Source organism: Microcaecilia unicolor, chromosome 2, assembly GCF_901765095.1.
Source record: "Microcaecilia unicolor chromosome 2, aMicUni1.1, whole genome shotgun sequence".
Classification (NCBI taxonomy): Eukaryota; Metazoa; Chordata; class Amphibia; order Gymnophiona; family Siphonopidae; genus Microcaecilia; species Microcaecilia unicolor.
In genome coordinates, this window is record NC_044032.1 from 276,279,036 (window position 1) to 276,304,442 (window position 25,407).

The following is a 25,407-nucleotide window of genomic DNA, read 5'->3' on the forward strand; positions in this document are numbered from 1 at the left end:
ATGGAGCAACAGGCAAAATGGAAATGTTACCTCTGCAGTCACCACCCTTATTGCTTCCAGTGGCCACTTCCCTTCTCCGCCTCCTGCCCTTCCTCTCTGGCTATGTCCCTTTCTAACTCATCTGTCTTTCTTACTGCCTCTCTCCCCTTCCCTAAACTAACTTCTTTAATCCCACCCTCCCTTTCTTAAACTTCCTCAGTCTCCTCCTCCCCCACCCCCCCTAGCCTACCCCTCCTGGCTGTGCTGGGCCACCACCCATTTGTGTTTGTGACCCTCTAGGGTCTGGGTCACTGTCCTTTCCTTTTCAAGTAACTGTGTGGTTGGGAGGATGATTAGGGGCTAATAAAAAGGATGGGAAACAAGCACCTGGTGGTCTGCATTTAACCAGGGTTTAATATGTTGACATTTAGAACAGAAATTGTTTAGAATAGTCATTACCACACCAGAAAGCATTCATTGAAAGTTAATCCTCCAATTCTAATGCCTGTGTACCTGAACTATACAAAAACAAAACACAAGAACATCAGACCCTACTATACTATCTCTCTAGATAGATAAATAGATAGATATAGACATTGATTATTTATTTATTTTATTTGTTACATTTGTATCCCACATTTTCCCACCTATTTGCAGGCTCAATGTGGCTTACATGGTACCCTAAAGGCGTTCGCCAATTCTTGTATGAATACAGTAATGTTTTGGTATTAAAATAAATGTATGTAAGTAAGATGGCAGCACGTACTTGACACACTGGACCAGATTCTATATAAGGTGGCTAAAAAAATCCACACGATAAACATTTTCATCTAAGCGTATTCTATAAGCATTGCCTAGATTTAGGTATGGTATATAGAATACACATAGTTGAAATCCTAGCACCTAAAGTAGACAGGGATGTGTTGGAGGCGTGGTGAAGGTTGGACTGGGGGCGTGTTTATCGGCCAAGGAGAGATGGGCGCCTTCGGCCAATAATTGAAAAAAGAAAGGCATTTTTAGCACGAATTTGGGTCACTGTTTTTTTACACTTTTTTTTCACAAACAAGTCCCAAAAAAGTGCCCTAAATGACCAGATGACCACCGGAGGGAATAGGGGATGACCACCCCTGACTCCCCCAGTGGTCACTAACCCCCTCCCACCAAAAAAACCCCCAACTTTGTATGCCAGCCTCAAATGCCATACCCAGCTCCGTCACAGCAGTATGCAGGTCCCTGGAGCAGTTGTTAGTGGGTGCAGTGGACTTCAGGCAGATAGACCCAGGCCCATCCCCCCTACCTGTTACACTTGTGGTGGTTAATGGGAGCCCTCCCAACCGCCCCCAAAACTCACTGTACCCACATGTAGGTGCCCCCCTTCAGCCATAAGGGCTATGGTAATGGTGTAGAGTTGTGGGCAGTGGGTTTGGGGGGGGGGGGATTTGAGGGGCTCAGCACCCAAAGGAAGGGAGCTATGGACTTGGGAGGCATTTTACTTTTTTTTTTTTAATTTTTAGAAGTGCCCCCTAGGGTGCCTGGTTGGTGTCCTGGCATATGAGGGGGATCAGTGCACTACGAATCCTGGCCCCTTCCACGACCCAATGCCTTGGATTTGTTCATTTTTGAGCTGGGCGCCTTCGGTTTCCATTATCACTGAAAAACTAAACCGCCCAGCTCAAATCTGCACATATCTGATGCATTTGACTGGCACAAACCGTATTATCGAAAAAAAAGATGGGCGCCAATTTTTTTCAAAAATACGGTCTGTCCCACCCCTTCACGTACCTGTTCTCGGACATAGATGCCCATGGAGATGGGCGTTCGTGTTCGATTATGCCCCTCTTTGTTGACCTACATATTTCCTTGGTCAGTAATTGTGGGCTTTTCCTGATTTATGTGAGATGACACAATACAGAAGGAAAAAGCATATTTGTAGTAGACTGGCCTAACAGACATCCCAGCAGAGCAGTGGGGCACCCCAGGGGGCACTGCAGTGGATTTCAAATAAAAGGTCCCAAGTATACATTTTACAATTACCCCTTTTTGTTGTATGATGAGCCTTCCAAACCCACCAAAAACCTATGGTACCCAACTGTACACCACTACAACAGCCTTAATGACTGCAGGTATCACCTATATGTGGGTACCATAGGTTTTTGGCTCACACTTTCCAACACAAGCGCACCAGCTAGAGTGGGATAAGGGTCTGGGTCCTCTTCTCTACAGTGCATTGCACCAGCCACTTAGCTATACCAGGGTCCTGCTTGCTGCTCTAATAGGACTGGCTATAACATCTGAAGCTGTCAAAGAAGCTGATATTTTCACATTCACATCTTTGGGGAGTGGTAGGGAGTCAGTGACCACTGGGTGAGAAAGGTGGGGGGGGGGGGGAGAGAGGAAGGTCATGCCTTAATCCTTCCATTGGTCATCCGGTTATTTAGGGCTCCTTTTTGTGACTTAGTCATAATTGAAACAGGTCTAGATCAAAACATCTAACTTTTAGCCCTGGACATTTTTGCTTTTTTTTCCCAATATGGGACAAAAACGTCCCAAGTTTTGGGAATGCCCCTAACACACCCTGACTTTCCCCCTTGTGATTTGGATGTACTGCAGATGAACTAAACAGAAAAATGTCTTAAAAATGGGTTTCAAAAATAGGGTGTTGGACTTTTTGGACAGAAAAAGGTCCATTTGCTGCTTTGTACCACTTTTTGGTTGTTTTTCTGTTTTGAAAATGAGCTCCAGCATGTTCTAGCCTAAAACAGAACAAGCATACAATGGAAGAAGCAAATGTATCTGTCTTACCTTAATATACTGGACACATAATTATATGATCTGTAGAATGAGCACATTGCTGAATGTTCAGAAAGATGTAAGGTTTCAAGAAAGCTATAACATCTTTCTCCTGTATTACAATCGAATAATAGACTAAATGAATAATAAATAAATACCATGTACACAAATACCAGCAGAAACAGTTAAAAACTTAAATACAAAGGGCAAACATTATGGGCAATAAGAAATGAAGTGTAAAAGAAACTATAAAGTATACCAAGCAGTAAAACATCTTTTGATACATCCTAATGTTGTCCTTGAACTTGTGATGTGGTGATTTCAAGGCAAATTCCCTAACCATGAGACTAATTTGGCTCAAGGTATACAATCACTTCTAATAACCATGTGATATTCAAATACTCCTATACCTACTGATGGACAGCAGCTCTATTTTCTTGCCAGAACATTTACAAACTTCATTTACATTAAAAAATGTAAAATATTTTTGGAGCAGCATTATCGCTTAACGGTTGGTATCATCTTTAAAATATAAAAAGTATTGGTACTTAAAGACACATTGGCACAAATTTATCTATGGAAGCAAAAAAAAAAAAGTTATTTCCTTCAGAAGTATCCATTAGTTTTCCTACTAATTATGTCAGAATAACCAGTGTGTAATTTCAAACTTCCTCCTACTTACCAGTATTATAAAAAATGAACAGCATTTGTCGCACCCATTTCCATCAGGTCCAACACAACCTATCTGAGCAGAGTTCCCTTAAAATCCTAAGGTCCACCCTGTTTGGTCCAATGACCTTGTCCATGTTTATTTTTTTCTAGTTTCACACTCTTCTGTAAATGGTGTGGCCACTTTCTCTTCCACAATCAATGGTCCTTCTCTAAACTTTCATTCAGTAATTACTAATCAAAGTATTTGTTTAGCATTTCTGCTTTTTTTTTCTTGGCTTCTCCACATATTTCTCACCCTTTCTGCTTAATCCTGCAATCTCACTTCTTTCTCTATCTGCATGGCTTTCTATTGTTCCCTGAGATCTCATGCACATTTTGAATGCTAATCTTTTCGATATTACTTAGACAGCTCTTTTGAAAACCAAATCAGTTTCTTTATCCTCTGACTCTTATGTACTTTCTTGATACAAAGATGAATCACTTTATCTGCAGTTCATTTTAGTTCAAGACAGTCAATGTTTTTCTACTTCATGTGTTGTAGCCATCAAGTCAGCACCTCTTCAAGGTACTTTACCATTTTATTAAAGTCAAAGATTTTGAAATCTAAGACACAGTTTTGTTTTATTTAATGTCTTGTATACCATCTGAAAGCTATTCAAGAGATGCACATGCAGGTACAGTAGGCATTTCTCTGTCCCTGGAGTGATCACATTCTGAGTTTTTACCTGAGGCAACATAAGGTTAAGTGACTTGCCAAAGAGGGCACAGGACTGCAGTGGGATTTGAACCAGGCTCCCCTGGTTTTTAGCCCACTAATATAACCATTACACTACTCAACTCCATTTTACTTGTGTGATTCCTCATTACCTCATTGGGGACACTTGGAGGAGAAGGGGGTCCCAGAATGACTGACTAAGCCTGGGCTGAACTTAAGGAGTAGTGGTTACCCCTATAAATAGCAAATGAGAAGGAGCAAAAAGCTCTGGGTGGGTAAGGGGAATCCAGCCCTTGTGCAGGAGTCAGAGCAAGGGAAACCTGTTCAAGGCCAGGCTGCAGCTCTAAGAAGTGGGTTGCTGAAAGTAGGCCAGACAAAATGGTCTGTGCCTGAAGGAGAACTGGATTATGATCAGAAGCAGCCATGGATTATTGATAGCCCAAAGGGATGGGTAAAGGATAGATCATGCTGTACATATGTAAATACTGGCAGTTTGCAAAGTAAATCAGGTTTGTAAAGTGGGTGAGGTTGTAATACACAATCTTGAATGAGAAAGAAGAGTGCTAAATCAACTCAATAACTGTACAGATGGAGTTATAAACAGTTAAACTGTCTATTGCATAAAGTTAGTAAAGTTGAGTTTTCATAAAATAAAATCCTTGGAGCATTGTGTGGTTCTTTGGAGCAGGAGTGAGGGACACTTGCTCCCCTGGACAGGCAGAGTAACCTTGAAAAGCCCCAGCTTTGCTCCCCATTGCTTCCAGATCTCTATTCTGGCTTTTGGCCCACTCCCAAGCTCAAATGGTGACACCAATGACTGTATGAGTTGAAGAGACTGAGTGGAGAGACCAACAGAAGTTTCTGTTAGTGGCCCAGGTCTAAGGGGGGGGGGGGGTGTCCAGACCCCTGGGAACTGAGCTAGTTCTGGGAGTGAGATCCAACTTATATAATATTTAATGGTGCTCAAGTATGTGCCTACCTGGATATTATAAATGCTTTCATTATCAATAAGTACAAGCACCAGTTATCAGCCTTCCCTCATGGGCTCCTTTAGCATTTGTCTGAGGAGACCCCATGAAAATATCATGACACTTCTGACCAATTCAGCAGGTTGAATACTGCAATCCACCTCTGAAAGATTAAAATCTCCCATCAACACCTCCTTCATTCCTACATTTCAGGTGTCACTGACTAAATGTTTATTCAGTGTTTCTGTTGGTGTTGGAAGTCTGTAGATCATACAAGGATAGCTGGAAGTGACATCTTGATTTTCTACAATAAATTACAATTCTGTCTTTTGTGCCATATTCCCTGCATCCCAGTAGCTTTGACATTTTGCTTTTTTTTTCATAGAGGAGCTCTGCCTCCTTCTTCTGACATCATTCATATTGAAAAGACCATTAGCCTGTATGGCCATTTTACATTCATGGGACCCACTGAACCATGCCCCAATGAACTGCAATATCAAGGTCTACCTGCACCATAGGTCTCGCAGGTCTGCAATCCTAATGCTTATACTATGATCATTTGTGGTCATAGCCTTCCAGCTGTGTCTTATTTATAGTCTCCTTCTCTCCTTATCTACTCTCATGAGCAAGGGTAACCTTTGTTCTTTTTCTCATCTAGTTCTATTTTTTTAAATGAGTGATGGCCCAGATCACTTGGATTAAATGGTCTGCTCCTTATAGTAAAGAAAAAGAAATATATGATCTAAACATTTTTATCAAGGTTTATGTAAAAATGCAAGCCAAGGGATCATGGAGTGCTCTGTTATCTGTGGCACAAATATGGCAGATATTGAATTTACAATTCAAATGTTATAGAAATGGGACAGAAAGAAATTATGATGGTCTAAATCGGAACTTGGACTGTGTTACACACAGTAGTAGTATCATAAATTAGTACCGTTCATTGCTTTGAAACCTGAAAACTCCAGGAAATATCTGACTGTGATGCTTCATTGCAGGATCATAATAAAAAGTCATTCTCTACATCAGGGATGAGCATGGTGGCGAACTCTTCTCTTGTCTATATTTAAAAAAAAATAGTTTGTGTGTGTTTGTTTCTCTGAAGCGTGTTTTCTCTTTGCCCAGCATCAGAAAAGAAACATGTGAACATTAATGCTCTTTGTAAGAGTAAATCTGTGTTGTTGTTTGAAGAAGCTCAGAACAAGCATTATTTATCTAGGTACCCGCAAGAAATTTCTACATTTTTAGAGAAGGAGGGGGAGGTACATTTTCAAAAGGATTTATATGGACACAAGCAGCTGGTATCTTTGTAAAATAACATCTGCAGATTCCCAGCCTGTATACAAACACTGTATAGGGTGAGATAGAATTAGGGTGGAGCAAGGGTGAGAACCATATATCACCCCTATAGCAGCCATATTCAACTACTGTATGAATAGCTTATGCCTTGACTTTAGGCCTCCTGAATATCAGTCTATCAATTTAATGGATAAATGTCACTGCTGTATGGATAGTGGCCAGCAGCTAGTGGTGAACATGTATATTGAGCATCCTTGACTAAATGTGGCTGATGTTTAAATAAATCTGCTTGACTGCAGCTTCAAAAATTGACCCAATAGGATTTACCTACTTAAAAATACAATGAAATTGAATTCTCCTGAAATCTCTACATAGCAAGGCCTTCTTGCTGACAAGAGCATTACAGCGCACACATAATTGAATATGATTATTGTACAGACATTGAGTATCTCATTGTACAGTATAATATATATGGAGGTAATTCTATAACAGTGCATCACTATTTAGATGCCATATTACCACAGGTAGTGGGCCTCTTCTGTAAGAACAGTTAAACTTGTAAGTGGCCCTTATAGAGTATTAATATAAACTCGCATCAATGTGACAAATTTAGGCGTAAAATATTTATGACGGGTCTATGGCTCACATAAATGCTAGGTCCTAAATGTGACATTTACACACATAACTTCAAGTATTCTGTAATTAGGTTGCATAAATGTTGGCCCCACTTATGCTGATGCCCCTCCAACAATTACATGGTATGCGTATTGCCATTTATGCGCATAAATGTATACAGTGAACTCCATTTAAGTGCACGTCGGATAAGTGCATGCTGTGTTTAACTGCATGCCGTACTTTGGTCCCATTTTTGGTGCCATCAATTTCTATGGGGACAAACTTCGGTTTAGCGTACCACTGATAAGTGCAAGATTCGCTTACATGCATGGTTTAAGACTGCTCCTCGGCAGGGAAGACTCCACATAAGAGCGTGCATGGAATATAGAATCCGATTGGCGTGTGACAACCAATGAGATTTCAAATTTACCGCCCCTTTTAGCTGCCACAGGCAGAATAAGCGAAATAATCTTGTTAGATTGTACACTGGTGTTGTTGTCGCGGTGGAACTGTAAGACTTTAACACTGGCTGAACGAATAGAAGTTCTTAAAAAATAAGAAAACAAACAAAGTCAAGCATCTATTGCTAAAGAATATGGTGTCAATCCCATTCAAATTTCACGTGTCTTGAAGCAGAAAGACCAGCTTCTGGAAGACTGGCAAAACAATACAAATCCACAATGGAAACAAAAATGGGCGGGAAAACCTGAGGAGGTAGAAGATGCTCTTCTTCGGTGGCTTTCTCGAGTCAGGAACAGACAGTTTCCTGTCAGTGATCCACTGCTTATGGAGAAAGCTAACCAGCTAGCTGAAAGTCTTGGACTAACTGAATTCAAAGCCACTGTTGGATGGTTGGAAAGATGGAAGGAGAGGAACAACATAAAATTTAAGAAACAGCATGGTGAGAAACAAGACGCTGATGACTTTGGTGATGAAAATTGGGTTGTTTCAGTTCTTCCTACCATCTTGAATGAGTTTGCACCTCGTGTCATTTTCAATGCTGACAAAAATGGTCTCTACTGGCGATGGATTCCTGATGGAACACTTGCATTCAAACATGCCGAAACTACTGGAGGTAAAACGTTGAAGGACCAACTGACGATCCTCCTTTGCTGCAATATGGATGGGAGTGAGAAGTTGGAACCCCTCGTCATTCGAAAGAGCAAACAGCCCTGTTGCTTCAAGAAAGTTAAGCGACTTCCTGTGCCATATGAGGCTAATGCAAATTCATGGATGACTGGGGAAATTTGGAAGCAGTGGCTAAAGAAGTTAGACACTAGAATGCGGGCACAAAAGCGTCAGATCTTGTTGATTTGTGATAATTGTGCTGCACACAGGGATGATGTCAGGCTGTCTAACGTCAAGGTGATCTTCCTGCCACCAAACACTATCTCTCTGATCCAATCTATGGATCAGGGCATAATAGCCAATTTCAAACAACATTATCGGGCTCTTGTGCTACATCGTCTGATGAGCATTGTGGATGACCAGACTGGCAAGGATAAATGTGCTGTTGAACTGGCTCGTAATCTATCACTGTTGGATTCCCTACATATGCAGAAAGAAGCCTGGAATCATGTTACACAGGCAACCATTGTGAACTCTACAAGCGGGCAAGCTTTGTTAAGGATGTAAAGAGGGACGAAACAGATGCAGCTGTTGCAAAAGTGTCAGATGAACAGGCTGTTGACATCCCGGTCAGTTTTACTGAAGAGGAGTTCCATCGCTACGTAGCTGTTGATTACGATCTACAAACAGCTGAAGATAGCACTGATGTTGAGATATGCGCCTACATGCAGGCAACAACGGCTGATGATGGGACAGATGATGAAATGAGCAGCGAGGCACATGCTGACGAAATTCAACAACCTCCTCCTGTCACTTTTGCAAGAGCGCTGGAGAGTCTCAACACTGTGCAGGCCTATCTGGAGGCCACTGGATGTCAGTGCTATGACAGTTTTTAACCATCTGGCAGACGTAGTCTATGGAACTCACAGTCCCAATAGTGTACAGAGGACTATAACGGATTACTTCAAGTAAGCCTAACATCAGTTAACGGAGACTGTATACTGTACGTATAATAAACAGTACTGTACATATGTTTATCAGATGTCAAGCTTCTTTGGGTCACAACAGTTAGGTGCACGCTCCGGTTAACTGCATGCATTTCTTTGGTCCCAGACCCTTGCACTTAAGCGGATTGCACTGTACTTACCCATGTGGATAGCAATATTCTATAAATTTAAGCATACAAAGACTAAGGAGTGTTGAATGCTATTTTATAAATGGCATTCTGAGTTGTGTACCATTTATAGAATAGCGCCATGATCCATACCCAAAGTTGGGTGCGAGGATTTAGAACCAGCTGAAACCTTGTTTTAATCCTCACACATAAATTAGGCATGGACAGGGCTAGCTGAAGGGTTAATGGTGCCCTGAGCTAATTTGATATGGTGACCCCTCAATCACATTGCGTCCAGCACCCTCTTCCTCCTCCCAGTCCAATCTCTCTTTCCCCCTCCCTGTGGGTCTGCTACTGCTCCCTCACCTCTCTCACTCCCCCACGGTCCTGAAAGAGGTGAGGGAGCAGTAGCAGACCCACAGGGATGGGGGAAGATAGAAGGGGAGAGACCAAATTGGGGAGGGGGAAAGAAAAGGCTTAACCTGTAGACCAAGTGAGGTCAGAGGCTGGGTATTTTGGTACCCTTGATCGCCGGCACCCTGGGCCAGAGTCTCACCTGGTCCAGTGGTTAAGCAGGCCCTGGGCATGGATCCACTGAATTCTATAATACTGCTTGCATCTTTAGTGAACACCCCTGACCTGCCCATGGCCACACCCTCTTTTTAGTTGCATGCTGAAAGATTTACATGCCCATCTTTACAGATTAGAGCTTGCCAATTATTAATCATTAGCACCCAAATATTGGCACTGATTAGCTTGTTACACAAACAGTGCACACAAATTGGGCGCAGACCCAAATTTGCACACACAATTTTGAGCACCATATATAGAATCCAGGGTGCTTAAATTTAGGCAATCTGTTATGGAAGAGGGAATAGTCCTTATATTGTACAGTACATTTAGCTGTTTAATACTGCCAATGTGTACACATATCATGAATGGAAAATGTAATTGCAGACCAAAAATGTATTACCTACAGCAAACAGAAAACACAAGTCTAAAAATATAGTTAATGGTTTAATAAATCTAGAATTGAACAAAACACTTTGGATATGCCAAGAGGACTGGGCGTTGCCTGATCTATACTGTAGAAATCTAAAAATGAGGCTCAGAAGCAGGTTTCATTTCTGTTGTTCACTTTTTGAGTATTAGATGCCTTATTGGTACAACTAATTTAACAAACAGATGGAACACAAACTTGTCTCCTGTGTTCAGTGAGAGATTCCTACTTTCCTGGATCATCTCCCATATTTCTGCTGGGGAGCCAAGAACTCCTCCTCAGCAGTCTCCCTCTCCATCAACAGCAAAGGTGGGTAAATAAGATGTTATCTCCTGCTGCCATGGGACCAGTCTTGCAATAATGGCTGTTAGCACCATACTAGTGCCTGTGTTTGCCACCACCCCATGATCAGAACCCCCGAGCGTGTGAAACATCGTGCTCGCAGGCTTTGAACGCAACTAGCATGCAAATGCATGCAAAACAGGGCTCTTAGCACAAGTAGCATGCAAATGCATGTCAAACCCATTCATCCCCAGTGATCAGCAACCAGCATGCCAAAGATTGACTCGCTGGCTCAGAGCTGGCGATAGGGTTTGCAGACCATTTGGGAGGAATGGTGAGCCCTGTCCAGCATGCATTACATGATAGCAGGCCCCCCATTCTCCCCAATGCAGCGGCCCCCCCCCCCACAGGAACCCCAACCCAACCCTCGCAGTGACAGGGGGCTGGAGGTCCAGCAGACCTTCAGTCTCGTGCCCCCCTGACACAGGTTCAGGGGGGTTGGACATCTGGTGGGTCTCCAGCTCCCCTTACCCCCTAGCATCCCTCAGATGTTCCTGGTGGCCCAGTGGGCAACAGGTCAATCTCCCCCATCCTGGGATGCACTAGGCAGGGCTTCACACCATATAAGGGAGTTTCTTCCTTATATGGTGTGAAGCCCTGCCTAGTACATCCAAGGATGCACTAGGCAGGGCTGGGCACCGCCATTTTCAAGGCAGTGCTGATGGAAGAGGAGGAGGCCACCTCTCTCCTTCAACTGAAGGTAGGGGAGTGGGGAAGGGCCACTAGGCCATCAGGTGGGAGTGATTGACCTATGGTCCACTGGGCCACCTGGGACATCTGAGGGGATGCTATGGTAGGGGGGTTGGGGAGGCTGGAGACCCACTGGATCTCCAGCCCCCATTTCACTTAGAACAGAATGGAGGTAGTTGGGGTCTGGTGGTCCCATGGACCTCCAGCCCCTATGTTTGACAGGTCTGGGCTTTTGACAGCCCAGACCTAGTACATAAGTATTGCCACATTGGGACAGACCAAAGGTCCATCAAGCCCAGCATCTTGTTTCCAACAGTGGTCAATCCAGGTCACAAATACCTGGCAAGATCCAAAAAGAGTTCAATACATTTTATGCTGCTTATCCCAGAATTAACAGTGGATTTTCCCTAAGTCAATATAGTAATGGTCTATGAACGTTTCCTTTACGAAGCTGTCCAGACCTTTTTTAAACCTTGCTAAGCTAACTGCCTTTACCACATTCTCTGGCAACAAATTCCTGAGTTTAATTACTCGTTGAGTGAAGAAAGATTTTCTCCAATTTGTATTAAATTTACTACCTTGTAGCTTCATCGCATGCCCCCTAGTATTTTTGGAAAGAGAAAACAAACAATTCACATCTACTCATTCCACTCCATTCATTCTCATTATTTTATAGACCTCTATCATATTTCCCCTTCATCCCTCTTTTCTCCTGTCAAACAAGTGCGAGAGCTCAGGCACAATCCTCCTGCACTTCTACCCTATGATCAGAGAGAACAACGTGCTTAAATTTGCATGCTATTATCTCTGATCACAGGGGCGTTAAAGCCATGTTCTGTTCCAGTGCTATTTTTAGACAGCTGTTTGGAACAGCGTTGGGCTTTTGATCATTTGCCCATAAGTGCTGCAAAATCTCTCAGCTCTTATCGCTAGACTGGTCCCACAACAACAGGAGAACAACTGAGGTCTGACATGGGGTGGAGCCAGGAGGTGGAGTGGGCAGGGTTAAGTAGAGTGGGTGTGGCTGGGGCATAGCTGGGCAAAGTGGTGCAAGGCTGAAGTCATATCTTAAAATTTCCCACTAAAAAGATCAGGCTCCCCATGGCAGCTCTGTATCTCATGCACTCGTGTTTCTTCAGTACCACTGTTTGTGCTCCTTTTTAACAGGAAGGGAACAAGTGATACTGATACTAGAACTGTACCAAATAGCTTATTTTACTATTTGGCTGAATACAAATAATTACAAATATTATTCAGCAGAATAGAAATAATGGGCAATTAGTTTTAACATAGGAAATAATAAAATAAGCAATGCGAAATCAGATATCAAGTGTTTATTTCAGTATGTTTATGTTAGGATTTAGCATAGTAGAGCCCCGGATTATTCATAGTTGAATTTAAATCACTATTCGACTGAGCACAAATAATTTATTCAGGGTATTATTCGGGGCCAAATCAAATACATATATTCGATACAACCCTAACTCTAGCCCCCAATACAAAAAAAAAAATACTGGTGGTCCAGCAGGACCCTAGTTGTAGCCCCCTCCCTGTCTTGGTAACCTAGTGCTTCCTTAAATCCCCTGGCATAGGGTTACGAAGGTATTCCACCTATAAGATTCAGAGCGCAGTGCTCTGATCATACTGGTGGAATACCACAGAGCTCATTTAAATATCATTTAAATTACCTCTGCGAAATTCCTTGGTGCTCATTGTTTGTCACACCAGACCCTTCTGATCATTCAGCACTGGTAGATGTGGATGCTAGTCCATCGCTAGTGGTCTCCATCACCTGCATTTACCTTTCATCATCGGGGCTTGAATGCAAAGAAGCCCATTCAATTCCCCATGGGCTATTTCACATTCAGCGCACTCTAATCAGTATGTATGTATTATATAAATCTAGCATAATGCTATCACTTGCAAATTGTCTATTTTTCCAGCACAGTTCTCTGTGTTCAAATCTCTTTTAAGACCTGACTTGTCTCCCTTTCTTAGAAGTGGTAATTTTAGCTTGTACTTTTCGAGAAAATAGGGGGGGGGGAGTATTTTATTCTGCTTTGCATGTTGCTATAAAATGTTTTGTCTGAAAAGCATTATGTGTAATATAATGAAACTGCATTGCTTTATACTTTTTATACTTACCAAGGTCATTCGTTAGACTAACTGTAGACACAGAACAAATGTAAGACGTAAATTTCCTGAACTGTACGCGACAGTGATGGTCTTTAAAACACAAGGGGAAATGTGTGCTAGTTTCCAGAGCTGTTCCAGCACAGCGGTACAACAATAAACAATGTTGTACATCTTATTTCTTGAGTGCTTTGTGCGCTTTACAGACAGCATCGCAAGTGCCCTGAACAATCATCAACAGTGAACGGAATCTATAGGACAAATTCGGTGAATAGCGCCCGGGATGATTGGCGCTAGGCTAGTGTTCTGAAAAAGACACTCTGCACATAACAACATCTACAGAATACTAGCTGAGGGGTCCTTTTACTAAGCTGCGGTCAAAAGTGGCCTGCACTAGTGTGGACACGTGAAACTGATGCGCGCTGGGCCATTTTGTTTACCACGGCTGGGAAAAGGGCTTTTCTAAATTGAGGCAATAAATGGACGTGCACTAAAATTAAAAGTATCATGCAGCTATTTACTGCCTGAGCCCTTACCACCACCCGTTGATTTAGCGGTAAGGGCTCATGTGCTACTCATGCGATAAACATGTGGCACGCGCCAAAGTGGCCGTGCTGCCAATTACTGCCAGGAACGCCCTCCAGGGTAGAAAATATCTATTTTCTACCATGGTAAACAGCGTGCACCAAACTCTAAAGTACTGCAGGGCACCAGCGTACCCCTGCAGTAGAGCTGATTTGGCGTCCACTACCCATGCACTAGCCCTACCTCTGCTTAGTATAAGGACCCCTTAGTGTGCATTTTGCTCCTGTCTTTGGGTGCAAGCACTTACATCTGCTAAAGGCTGGTACCCAACTATTGGCAATTAAATTCATAAATACAGGTATTCTATAACACTGAACCTAACACCCCGACAGGCCCATCTCATGGTCGCACCATCTTTGGAGTTGTTCACTTTGAAATTTAGGCTTAAGGCAGATCCGTACGTAACTCCTAATTATTGCCAATTAAGCATTCAGCGCCAATACTTGATTATGGGATTTGATACACCGTCTTTCTGTGATTACAATTAAAGTGGTTTACACATTACATACAAGTACTTATTTTATAACTGGGACAATGGAGGGTTGTGACTTGCTCAGAGTCACAAGGAGCGTTAGTGAGAATTGAACCCAGTTCCCCTGGTTCCCAGGCCACTGCACTAACCATTAGGCTACTCCTCTAATTGGCCAATAAGTTTACATGTAGATCTGTGCCCAAATTTGAGCAACCAACTTTGGGCAACCTGTACCGATTTCTCCCGTAAGCATAGTCTAAGGGCAATTTTCAGGCCTCTATGGGCATTCACTTTAAACTCCATTCCTTTGTATGTGGTTGTGAACAAGTTGTTCACAATTGCCCTACAGCTAAACAACAAATTAATTAAATGCTTAGAGCACCAAATACCATCATACTCCATCGACAAATAAACACAGCTTGAACTATTAATAGACCAGGTACTAGGAATGTGAATATAATTAAAAAATGGATTCACTTCGTTATTGGACCAATCACTATTTCAGTTTGTTCTCAGATTCCAAATTGTTTGGATAATATGTTTCATTTGGGTCCATTAAAGTTAATATGACAGGCAAGCTTAGAATTTTCATCCGTTTGTAATCACACATACTTGCTTGCCTTTTGCACAGCCTTCTGGTACAGAAGCAGCATCACATCAAAATATCAAGAGCACCATGATGATCCCATGATACAAAGAGAAGTGCAAAGAGTGTGCCAATGACATGAAGCCACTAAGAATGGGGCAGAGTAGAAACCAACATGGCAAAAGACCCCAAAGTTCCAGAAAAGAGCTAAACCTGCACTAACCCTAGCAGAAGATCCCAAATACACTGAGGTGGGAAGTTATCTACATGGTTTTTGCAATGAAACCCTGTGATAAATAGCCCAACTTTTAATAATCCACCTTGATAATTTAACACCCGAGTGATGTGCAGAGAAGCAAAAGAGGGCTGGATTGGGATCAAAATGAGTACATTGGAGGGGTGAATGAAGGGGTAGCCAAATGTGGTCATAGGTTTCGCCTAGACAGTTTGATAGCAAGATCCTATGTTTTGTCATACAACCAGATAGATTAAATGAAAAGACTTAGAGCTCCTATTTTGAAAGGAAGATTGGAATGCATCTGTATTGTTCCCCAGTCTCAAAGGAGCTATTACAGCTCTGTCACAAATGCTGATTCTGGGAGAATAAGACATATAAAACCAATAATATAAAAAAATATGATATAAAAACCCCAAGGCACAAGGAAAACTGTAAAACTGGACAGATGAAGAATTTGGTCTGGGTTACTTTTGGCTATGCAAAGCAGGCCATAAAGAAGCTACCACTGCCCATTTTGAGCAAAATTAGCTTAAACAAGTCAATCTGCTATATTTATATGGGCACACTATATTTTTACCATAATCAAGAATTTTTGCAGCTTGTGTGTACCCTTTGCTCTATAAAGAAAGAATGCATTCAGTGTGACACTGCAGCCCTGTACAGCTACCAAATAGCCCAGTTCCAGAAGCGAGATATTTTGGTCAGTGCTGATTTTGAATTTATATCCCAATTCAATGTCGTATTTTAAGTCACTGATTCTATTTATTGAAATCGGTGCTGCAGGTCTCATAAAGCTTCAGGATAGGGTCACCTGACATCAAGGACTGGCTTAAAATCTCCTGCCTGGAACTGGCTAACTTGGAAGCTATGGCATAGTCACTCACTTCTGTGAAGGAGTAGCCTAGTGGTTGGAGAACTAGTCTTGACATCAAGTGCTGGTCGGTTCAAATCCCACTGCTGCTTCTTGTGATCTTGGGCAAGTCACTTAACCCTCCATTGCCTCCAGTACAAAATTAGATTGTGAGCCCACCAGGGACAGAGAATACCCAGTGAACCTGAATGTAACTCACCTTGAGCTCCTACTAAAGAAGGCGTGAGCAAATCCAAATAAATAAACTTAAAGCAGTATTAAAAAAAAAAAAAAAGTCAGAGAAGGATATCATGCCAAGCATTAGTAGTGGAGTGACTCTCACAACAAGAAACAGAATCAATATTTGTGTGCCTTCTGCTCAGTCGAGTATAGATGCTGACAAACTGTGGCACACTAGGAACAGGCACTCAGTTCTGTGCATCCAATGCAAAATGCAAATTTTCTAAATGAGTGACTCTCACGCCCACAATAGAAGTGCGTTTGCTCTTTCTCCTACCTTTTCCTGTCCTGTCTCTGCTAGTCCTGTCTTTCAAAGTCAAGCCCCTCACTATAAAGTCCATCTTCTGCTGTACCATCTGCACTTGCAGCACATACAGTTTATTTGATTTTTTTTCCTGACAGGCTATGAGGATAATTTTCAAAGCATTTAGATTTACAAAGTTCCACAGGTTACTATGAGGGGCATTTTCGATATGACATCTAAGTTCAACTTTGGACGTTTTGCTAAAAACGTTCAAATTTAAGTAGAGAATAAGCTATATTATCTACTTGAATTTTGGATGTTTTTAGCAAAACATCCAAAGTTGGACTCAGATGTCATATCAAAAATGCCCCTCATAGTAACCTATAGAGTGTCAGAAAACTTCTATTTTTTTTTAAATAGCTATTTGCTAGATTTTATTAATGCTCTGTGTGTTTATCTTTTCAGTCCATTAAAAAAAAAAAGTCCAAATGAAAAATGCACAAAATCAAGGCATTGGGATGTAGGAGGAGCCAGCATTTTTAGTAGACTGGCCACACAGACATCCCAGGAGAGCAATGGAGCACTGCAGTGGACTTCAAATAAATGCTATCAGGTACGCATCTCACCATTGCTCTATTATCTTGTCTACCGAGCCCCCCAAAACCCAATACCCCCAACTGTACACCACTTAGCCCTTATGGGTGAAGGGGGCACCTATATGTGGGTACAGTGGGTTTCTGGTGAGTTTGGGAGGGCTCACAGTTTCCATCACAAGCATATCAGGTAGGGGGAAGTATGCACTGCACCCATCACTAGACTACTCCAGGGACCTGCATACTGTTCTAATGAACCTGAGTATAACACCTGAGGCTGGCATACAGGCTGGTAAATAATGTTTTAAATCACATTTTGGAGGTGGGAGGGGGTCAGTGACAAATGGGGGAGTAAGGAGAGGTAATCCCCGATTCCCTCCAGTCGTCATCTGGTCATTTAGGGCACTTTTAGGTGGCTTATTTGTTAATAAAACAGGTAAAAGTCTAAAAATTGGTTTTGAATATACCAAATTGAACATTTTTGTGAGAAAAACATCCAAATGGGGATTTATGCCACTTTTTGGATGTTTTTCTCTTTTGAACATGAGCCGCTATGGAACATTGTAAGTCTATGTGCTTTGAAAATGAGCATCTAAATCAAATTACTCAGTCCTCTCTATCTGTGCCTGCTCTTTGAATGTTCTGTTATTTGCTTTATTTCTGTCTAGGGCTGATTTAATTATTCAGTTATCACTTCTCTTTTAACTCTCATATCCTGAAGCTAAGAAGCTATCTTATCCCTTTTTAACTCAGGAAGAAGTGAACAGAAAAAGATGACAATTTTCTATTTTCAGTTTCTTGCTGACATCATCAGCTGAGGCCTTGGTCTTCACTCTAGTCCTTGAGCGCCACCAACAGGTATGGTTTTCAATAAATCCTTAATGAATATTCCTGAGCGAAATTTGCGTGCCCACTGTCTCAATGGTATACAAATATCTTTCAGGCATATTCAGGCATATTTATTAGCGATATCTTGAAATCCTGATCCATTGCTGGCCCTTGAGGACTGGAAAGGAAGACCAAGGAGCTATGGGATTTAGAAGAAGGCAATGATACGGGTGTTTGTCCTTCCCCCCCCCCAAAAAAAAAAAAAAAAAAGATTCAAGAAGTGAATCACACCTTTTAGTTGTCCCTTCCCAAGGTGGTTTCACTGTTTCCTGGCCCCATAGTCTATAATGGATCTGGAAACAAATGATTTTCAGATCATGTGATTATTTTGTAAGCTTGAAGGAACCTAATGGAAAATGCTGTCACTTGTTCTGTTTTACCATTAGCTTTACAATGAATACACATTCCTACCAAATATATATCTCCTCTGAGGGCTCCATAAATTCACCTTTGTGTCACAGTATGGTCTGTAGTTTGGAGCTTCCATCGATGGAAATAAAAGTTGTCATTTTTTAGCCTTCTTCACAAGCTAGGGCCAAACCTTTGGCTATAATTTTGCGGTATTTGTATAAAATTAAATATTGTGCTTAAAAGCACTAACTGGCTAACAATGTGGGAACAAAAGACCACAAAAAAATGGAAAGAACAAAAAAAGCTCCATGGGATAAACAAAGCCAAAAAACAAAGAATGGAAACTGGATCGGGCTCTTCGAAAACAGACTCAGGACTCCCAATGTGAAATTAAAGAAGGTATACATACCTTCTCTTTCATTAACGGTCTTTTTAAAGACCAGCTCAAGTTTATTTCACAAGACATATAGCCAAGGACAGATGTGATTGTCAAGCATACACATTAAGACTCCTGAGGCAGGCACGTGTGTGCAGAACATGGTACCGTGCACATTGGGAGTCCTGAGTCTGTTTCTGAAGAGCCCAATCCAGTTCCCACTCCTTGTTTTTTTGGTTTTGACAATGTGGAAAACCATTAAGATGGAGTGTTTTACTGTTAACCCATGTTTAGTAATTCTCACTGTATAAAATGGGACCTGTGCTAAAACTGCATGAGTTAGTCGGAAAACATTTGCCCATGTTGATAATACCCCACTTAATTAGATAAGAATTTGCCTTAACTTTTCATGGGCTACTAAACATGTAACTATATGGCAGACATCTTGAGGAGGGACCAAATAATGGAGAGATCCATCTGCTCTGAAGTTTTCCGGATAGGCTGACCATAGATGTAAATAAGCCTAAAATATCAAAATTAAGATATCCAGATGTCTTTAACTGAACATGTTCAATGGCTACATGCAAATATTTTTTAATAATATCCAGATAAAGTAGTATTTCTATTTCAAAACTTCTGAAAACATTATGAAAAAACTGTTTTCTTTCTTGAAAGGGTTAAAATGAGTTAAAAAAATCGAAATAGCAAGCAGAATCTCATTTCAAGGGAAATATCACTTGACATGTCCCACAGACAAATGAAAGCCATTTGCTTCAAAACTATGTATTTATTTTAGTACCAACAGAAGCAACGATCATTGCAGTAGAAAAAAATGGATTCTGGCAAGCTATAAATGTGTTTAGATTCTTGGGATCTAAATAAAGCAATCATGCATGACCAGTACAATGTACTTACGCTAAATAATACAGTACATAAGCTTAGTAGAGTTTAGTTTTTCCACATTCTTATAATCTAGGTTGAATACTAGCAAATGGCATTTACTACACACTTTGGACCATGGATGCTCAGTAGAATACTATTTGGAGTCATCTTTACCCAGGCAATTTTCCATAACTGTCACATGAAACTGTTCTGTGTCTTGAATGAGCAGAAGAAATAGTCAAACATTTTCTTGTTTATGATAGTACTAACAGGCTTGACAGTCTAAGTTCCTGGAATTTTGTTATTAACCATACAGCTGACATTGAATAAAAGCAAATTTGAAATGGAAGCACACTGTGTGGCAAATTCTATATGAGATCTATTGACTTTAGATGGGGCAAAAAAAAGATTATAAGCACAATCTATAGAATGCAAATGATTGGAACTCATTTTAGAGATTTTTAATTGTTTTCCAATGGTTTTCATAAAGTTTGAAATATGCTACAGATCTAAACTCAAGTTGTGTAGGTAAAGGATGATATAATACCTATACTGATGGGTCCTTTTACAAAGGCATGTTCCAATGGATCTGCACAACAGGTAAGCACAGCAGATTTGGCGACTCCTTGCTGTGCTTGCCACTCTAACCATCTTGGCTGGCCCTGTGTTTAGGCCTCCTATAGATGCAGGGTAACTTATCAGGTTAACAGCTGAATACCACCTCTGGAGAAGTCATTTTTGGGGGTACTTTCACTCTTCTTCTAACTTAGCCCACTTTATGCAGATAGCATGTATCAATTGAAATGGCCATATGTTCTACAGATACAAATTATGCATTTGCTGACCTTTAGAGAATATATAATTGGTTTTGAATATCGACCCAAATATAATGGGGGGGGGGGGGGGGGGAGGGCTTGCTTATACAAGCAAAAAATGAAATAATTAAACAGAATGTGTACACAAAGGGGAAAATATAAATTCAATGCCATTTGTGGTACATATAAGCATAGATTTGACAGCTTTTTCAATAGCAGCCATATTTTGTAATTATATTGAGCCTTCTCATCTTCTGAAAACTCCATATAGATTTTTAGCAAATCAGCACTTCATATTATTACAGTTGTACAACAATCATTACTGTAATAATATGAAGGCTGGAAAAGAAGTTTTAGATTTTGGTGTTTATTTTACAGGCCCCATGTGTGTTTTGGATATACATATGCCAGCATTTAGTCATGCATGTTGCATATATGCCAAAATTCCAAGTTAACAAAGCCAGGATATGAAACTATAAAATGTACAGTGAGAAGATGGCATATTCTGGACATGTCTTGGGTGGAACAAGTGTGAACCATGGCTAACATATACATGTATGTGCTGGCATATAACCTTGTATGTTCAGAACAAAACTGCACATACATGTTCGTTTTGTTGTGCTGTACCCATTGACATTTTGAATATTGATGCACACACTCCTATTCCTGATATATTTTAGAACAGGCTCTACATGGGCAGATGCTCTTCTAAAATACTTGTGGAATTTGAGACATCCCGACCTGGACATCTCAGTCCCAGTTTGTATAACCTTTCTCAAATGCTGCTCCTCATCTAATAAAGAACATTCAGTTTTATTTTGCTATTCACCATTAAACTGACAAGCTAGTCACAATGAACTCTGAGAGAGAGAGAGAGAGACAGAGACAGAGAAAGAGAAAAAATCAAATCAATTCTACTCGTTCTACACCACTCAGGATTTTGTAGACCTCAATCATATCTCCTGTCTCTTTTCCAAGCTGAAGAGCCCTAACCTCTATAGCCTTTCCTCATATTAGAGGAGTTCCAGCCCCTTTTAACATTTTAGTCACTCTTCTTGGAACCCTTTCTAATTTCGCTATATTTTTTTGAGATACGGTGACCAGAACTGAATGCATTACTCAAGGTGAGGTCACACTATGGAGTGGAGAGGCTTTACAGTATTATCGGTCTTAGTTACCATCCCTTTCCTAGCACCCTGTTTAGTTTTTTGGCCACCACCACACACTGAGCAAAAGATTTCAGCATATTGTCTACAACAACACCTAGATCTTTTTCTTGGGTGCTGACCCCCAAGGTAACTATGATTGGATTCTTCTTCTTCCCAGTGTGCATCAGTTTACATTTGTCCATATTAAATTTAATCTGCCATTTGGATGCTAACAACCTTGAATAGTTTTATGTCATCTGCAAATTTAATCATCTCACTTGTCATTCAGATTTCCAGATAATTTAAAACTATGTTAAATAGCACTAGTCCCAATACAGAGATTCCTGTGGAACTCCATTATCCACCCTCCTTCGTTGAGAGAAATGACCATTTAAACCTACCCTCTGTTTTTTTATACAATAATTAATTCACTAGTAAAAAAAAGGCCCATTTCTGAAAGAAATGAAACGGGCGCTAGGAAAATGATGATCTAATTGCAATTATGTTTTTAAGGGAACTATTACCAAAAATCAGGGTATATAATGAGTAATATTGTGTTTTTTAGAAATTTGTATGTACAGTATTTAAAAAAAAGAGAGAGTAAACAGAATGTAAATAACTTTAATTGCAAACATAATGCTGGTTTAGATTTTTAAAATTTCTTTTTAGACAATATTTTTTTTGCAAACGTTGTCACAATGACGGAAAAGCTTTCCTTGTTCAGGACCATCTATAACTTTAACAATTGCATCAGAAGACTTACGAACTTGTGAAATTGCAACATACAGTTGTTCATGTGTAAACACTGGTTCTGGTAGGAAAATGCCAACTTTTTCAAATGTCTTTGTGACTTATTGTCATTGCAAAAGCCAATTTCACAGGAAATTGTTTTCTCCATCCACCCATGTCCAGCAACCCTCCTCTCCCCTGCCCTCCCCTCCATCCACCCATACCCAGTGATTCTCTTCTCTCCCCGCCCCCCTCCAGCCACCCATACCCAGCGATTCTCTTCTCTCTCCTGCCCCCCTCCAGCCACCCATACCCAGCAATTCTCTTCTGTCCCCTGCCCCCCCTCCAGCCACCCATGTTATGCTGTTATTAGTAATTGTGTATGTGTGTGTGTGTGTGTGTGTGTGTATATATATATATATATATATTACTAAACAGCATAACATGAAATCCTGACCATATAATACATAGGATAGAATGTGAATATGGACAGAGTTGTTGTTTTTAGAAATATGAGATGGTCTCCAGTTTGATGGAATTATGTGGGCAAAGAGTTCTATCTGGTTGTACTTTGGTATGAAAATCCAGCATTGTGGATAATTTTATACTTGATTGTATTACATTGAGGGTAGTGTAATACAAGTAAGTCTCCGGGTGATAGTTTTAGCATTACGTGTTGATACCTCTGTAAGATTCTACATGTAAGATGGGGATGAACCATAAATTATTTGGTGGGTAAATGCACATAATTTGAAAGTAATACGCGAACTTATAAGTAGCCAGTGCAGTCTGAGCAGAAGCAGTGAATGTAACATAGTAACATAGTAGATGACGACAGAAAAAGACCTGCACGGTCCATCCAATGAATGTAGAAGTTGATAAATGAATTTCTCAGGAAGTCCTGATTCCATGAAGATAAGACTGGATATCCCTAGATATTCACCTTTGGAAGCTGTCTCTTGTCCTAATTATAGACCCCAGCCCTGTATGCATGTGTGTTTACCGATTTCTGAAAGCTTGTAAAATGAAAACCAGAACCTGCTGTGTGACTTATTAACTCTGTGCTTCCTGCACTCATATAAACCCTGCATGGGGCTGTAGAAAGCTCATCAATGTGCCTGCTGCTGTTATGTGGATTTGCTAAGATGTATACACACGAGTAACAGTAAATCCACTTTGATGAAAAAGCTGAATCTTTCCAGTAGATTGTGATTCAAACTCGGCCATCTAAATCTCATTTCTCCCACTTTGCTGTTGCCTTCAGCTGTATTAAACCTGTCTCTTGGTAAAACAGAAGAGTTCCTTCCTTATTGAAACTGCAAAATGATTCATAATGTTTACCAAAAGAGTGTAACTTTTATTAAAAGAACATGGACTACTGAGCTCTATCAGTCCATCTGTATTACATCCTTTGAAAGAAGTGAGGCTTTTTGTTTCATACACTGAAATAGGTCTTTAAACCATCATGACACATTCGCTTTATTAAAGCCTATTTTAAACTCTAGATGCGTAGATAAGAAACACTGCCAGCACAGATAAGATAGTTTCACCACATGATTCACCCAATAAAATCAGGATTTGTATGCCAAAGTAGTCAAGGGGATAGAAAAGAGCAAACTATTGTTGTACCACTGGAGAAAGATATTTCAACTACTAGTTCTAAACTGTGTGGCACTGTTTCTCGCAAGTGCTGACAGTGATTTCAAAAAGCAATTTACCCTTGTAAATATTAACAGTGTGCCTTTGTCACAAGTATTCTGTTTCTTGGGTGACCAAAATTAGATCACTTGTGCAGACGCTTACTTATGAATCAATATAATCTCTTTGCATATACAAACGTTGTTGCCCCTCCTATACTACAGGAGTAATTCTATCAAGCTAACATTTAAGTAACAGTTATGTGCATAAATGTTCAGAATACTAACATATACAGATGTACAGTATTTGCACATGTATGCTGGCTCTGCACCTATGCACTATTCTGTATATATGCACATTATCTGTGATAGCATGTATTTTATAGGTGCATGTGCACATGGGTGGACTGTATGTGAAGTCTGGCTATGTTCACGTGCAAGTTGCAGATTACTATACGTGACACACACTTTCACCAACTTTATGGGCGACATAAGTGCTCATAGAAACATAATGGCAGATAAAGGCCAAATGACCCATCAGGTCTGCCCATCCTCAGTAACCACTAACTCCTCCTTTTCCTAAGGGATACCACATGCCTGTCCCATTCTTTCTTTAATTCTGACACAATCTTCATCTCCACGACCTCCACCAGGAGGCTATTCCAAACATCCACCACCCTTTCTATGAAAGAGTATTTTCTTAGATTCTATTTCCTCTTAACTTCTTCCTATGCCCTTTCACTCCAGAGTTGTCCTTGATTTGAAAAAGGCTCAATTCCTGTACATTAACGCCACTGAGGTATTTAAATGTCTCTATCATATCCCCTCTCTCTCACCTCTCATGTTGAGGTTCATAAGATTGTCCCTATATGTTTTATGACAGAGACCTCCTACTAATTTTGTACCCATAAGTACATAAGTACATAAGTAGTGCCATACTGGGAAAGACCAAAGGTCCATCTAGCCCAGCATCCTGTCACCGACAGTGGCCAATCCAGGTCAAGGGCACCTGGCACGCTCCCCAAACGTAAAAACATTCCAGACAAGTTGTACCTAAAAATGAGGAATTTTTCCAGTCCATTTAATAGCGGTCTATGGACTTGTCCTTTAGGAATCTATCTAACCCCTTTTTAAACTCCGTCAAGCTAACCGCCCGTACCACGTTCTCCGGCAATGAATTCCAGAGTCTAATTACACGTTGGGTGAAGAAAAATTTTCTCCGATTCGTTTTAAATTTACCACACTGTAGCTTCAACTCATGCCCTCTAGTCCTAGTATTTTTGGATAGCGTGAACAGTCGCTTCACATCCACCCGATCCATTCCACTCATTATTTTATACACTTCTATCATATCTCCCCTCAGCCGTCTCTTCTCCAAGCTGAAAAGC